Here is a 4,004-nt window from a genome sequence, read left to right on the forward strand (position 1 = left end):
TATAGCAATATTCTCAGATCTTATGTACCCAAGATACATAGTCCAGATCAATAATACCTGAATAGGGTCATTAATGCATAAATACTCTAAACATACAATAGAACTCTTAGCATAGTCCAGCTCAGTAATTCATAAAGTCCAACAGATACAAGTTACTCTAATACAAGTTACTCTAATTCATAAAGTCCAACACGTGATTAATAGTTAAGTTAATAATTTACACCACAACTACTTTCTGATGGCCCACTTCACATCCTTGACAAAATTCTTGCATTTTTTGGCCGCCTTTTTCAAGACGGATGGAGTGTAACGATTAGCGCTGCGACATGGTGGATCAATCCTAAGATTGTAACCTTTGGATGTTTCATCCGGAGTGCGTGCCTGACCTGTATACAAGTTGTAAAAAACAAGTAAAATTAAGTACATCAGATAATCAAATCAACACATATACCACATATTATTTAGTAAGCAACAAATAGAGATGCCGATTAGGAACAAAAAATAAATAACTGATAGAACATGTAAAGTAAAAGTACACAGCATAATACCATCATTACGAGATTCTTCATCCTCATCGAACTCCTCTATTTCATCCTCCTCATGATCGTCCTCGTCATCCGAGTCATCTACGAGATATGCATCGGTCTCTTTCTCGAGTGTGTTATCATTTTCCTCGATGAGTCCCATGGAAACACGGTTAGCGTTCTGAGTAAAAAAAGCTCCTCGTCCACCGTCACTCCTACTAGAGTCAACCGACACAAACCCCCCAGAAGCAACCGATGAGGTATGGCCCGGGTACCTCGCATCCAATGAATACCTACCTGCCATGAACTCAGCCTGATGGCCATATTGTGATAGTCCAGGATCTGCAGACATGAACCCAAGCAACTGGCTAAAAGAACCTCCTTCTCCTATTTCAAACTGTGAGGTTCCCCAATATTGTTGACTTATTGGAACTGATGGGGGGAACTGTGTCTGAGGTACATACTGGCTTGAGGACTGAGGTTGTTCTTCTGGAATCGGGTTTAGAGGTAACATATACGGCGAATGTGGCTCTTGTCCTTCATTGTCAGCATCCATATCCTGACTACCCTCATCGGTTTCCTGATTATCCTCATCCATATCCTGATCGCCCTCATCAACTTCCTGATCACCTTCATCATTATCTTGACCAACAAGATTTGACAAGTTCAAGTGGTTCCCATATTTTGATCGGTACCAATGCATGTAACTATCTAACGGATGCTGTGAAGGCATGGGTAACTCAGATAGAACGTAGTTATACCTGTTTGACCAATGCATCACCCAAATTGAATGACTCGGTGCCGTGGCCCAATTAAGATTCTTGGGACCAGTCAGGACTTCTCCATGCGCCTTCTCTAGATTCCGCTCCTGATTAGGTTGTCCTTGAACAAGACCAAACTGTCGCCTAAACCTATCGGTAGCATGCCACTCGATACATTCAAATGAAACTAACGGAACTGTAGCGCTCCAGACAACCGACTGCATGTAGATTTCATGAGGAATGATGTTCGGGTCCACGCGATCCACATCATAAGCAACCCAAACAAACTGGAAAGAATAAAGGAACCTAATGAACACAATCCACAATGCCAATTACAATAACAATGCTTTATAATTATGTCTCAGAACCTAAACCGGAAACTAATACTTCTTTAATTAAAACACACCTGCCCTTCCTGAAGTTCGTCAAATGCCTTCCTAAAGTGGTCTAACTTCAGATATCTATATCGTCGGTCACCACGCTCCCAGTTTCGCCACTTAATATGATATATTCAATTAGATCAACTAGCATTAACTGAATCTTCAAAATCAAGATAAGGGCACATTGTGACAAATTATTACCTGTTTGCTAGCGGAAAACTTCGGGGTTCCCTAGGTAGCGGCGATAGATATGGCAGCCTGATCCAAGCCCAACAGAGTAGTAGTGTTAGTGGACCATTTATTTCCTTGCAGTTATAACGAGATGCCCGACATAATGCCCTGTAGAGGTGTGCTAGGCATGCCGCTCCCCAACTATACTGTCCAATACTAACAAAATCACGCAGCAAGGGTAGAAATTTTCAGTGCACACCAGCCCCAGACTTATCCCCAAACAAGATAGTCCCGATCAGCAACATAATATGGCATCTCACATACCTCTGTATACTAATATCATCAATCAACTCTAAATTTTCCTTTAGATTCCGCAGTCAGGTAAGTTTTATGCAACTACCTCTACAATCTGACTTAAGCGGTGCAACTCCAAATTGAATCAAACACTCCGCCTCCAATGCTTCAAAACTACTCATTGTCATCCCCGTGACTGGAAGACCATCGGTGGGAAGACCAAGAATTAGAGCCACATCTTCAAGAGTCACGGCACATTCACCAATGGGAAGGTGGAACGTATGTGTTTCCGGGTGCCAATGTTCAATCAGAGCATTCACCAATGCTTTCTGACACTACACTACACCAATTTGCGATGCATGGTAGAAACCGGTAAGTCGTAAAAGGTCCTCCGCCCTATCGTTGTACCGGTCCGGAGGAATTGGGTGATTACAAGTCAACATTCTTAATTTCTACAAAAAAGATAACAAATTCATAGTAAGCTCATTAACAATTAGTATATGACTATCATGAATCATTTTACTAAATGCTATTAACACTAATTATTCTTACTTCTAAAATTAATTACTAAGCCTTAATTTTTTTCAAAACTCACAACTAATGAAAATTATTATCAATGCAAAAATTTCTAATCAAAACTCTGAAGTTACAACATCTACCATAACATCTTATAGTAATTACTGATTTAATATCATTCAAACATTATTTCCTCAACTATCATTCATCCATAACAGTTACAGTAACAAAATGTTAAATTTTTTAAGAAAATCTTAATAAATTTACACGGTTTTCTCCAATTATAATAATAATAGAGTTTAATCAAAAATACCAAAATAAAATTTACAAAAAAAATTTCAGCCAAATTTTTAAAAATATATAACAATTATGGAGATATCTTAATAATCATTTTATTTACATTTCTAACTTGCATTTCTAATAATAAATATAATAATTATATTTCTAACAATAATAATTATAAATATAAAAAATTTACAAAATTTAAAAATAACACTTACATAATCAGAAAGGCTAAGATAATGAATAATGTAAAGCTCAAGTCGATCAACATCTTTAAATTTATTTTTCTTCGGCATGTTCTTCTTTCTTCAAGCAGTAGCTTTCAGATGGTGAAAGGAAGAAGAAGGAGCTGGGAGTGAAATTGGTTGAGAGTGAAAACAATGGGTTAATTCGGATGGTGAGAGTAGGTAAGCTGGCTTCGTTTGCTTTTCAGGGCACCGCTTCTGCGAGCCACCCCTGCGCGCCGCGTGTCCATGCAAGCGATGAAATCAGACCGTGCGTTTGGCTAAAAGCAAATCGGACGGTCCGTCTGGGGTTTGGATGTCGCAGGGTCCGAGTAGCTACTACTTCTCAACACGCACGGTCCGTGTGCTAGTCACACCCAACACGCAGGGTCCGATTAGTTTTCCCACTGACACCACAAAATTGTTTAGCACCCCCTCTCCCATATCGAAGCCAAGCACCATTCATCGAGCCATATGTAAATTAAAAAGCGACGTATACACCTATCTCAAAAAAAATATACAATAAAAATTTTGAAAAAGGCCAACATGAAAACGGCAAATGCCTTGCTTACTCCCATGGTTGGAAATTTGAAACGCTATACAAATGATTTTGAACCTTGCTTTGAAGCTTTATCGTTTTATAGTAGGGACTCTCTAATATTTGACTATGACAAAGCCTGATCTTGCGTGCCAAACACATTAAACAATTGTATGTTGTCGAATGTTTCACTAAACTTATTTATAAATAACTAAATGAGAGTTACAATATTATTATTGCACAAAAAACTTAGACGTCTAACTTTTTTTAACTGATTTTTTAATTCTAAATTTTAAATCTTTAATTATAAGTCT

The sequence above is a fragment of the Arachis ipaensis genome, chromosome B10 (assembly GCF_000816755.2).
Source record: "Arachis ipaensis cultivar K30076 chromosome B10, Araip1.1, whole genome shotgun sequence".
NCBI lineage: Eukaryota > Viridiplantae > Streptophyta > Magnoliopsida > Fabales > Fabaceae > Arachis > Arachis ipaensis.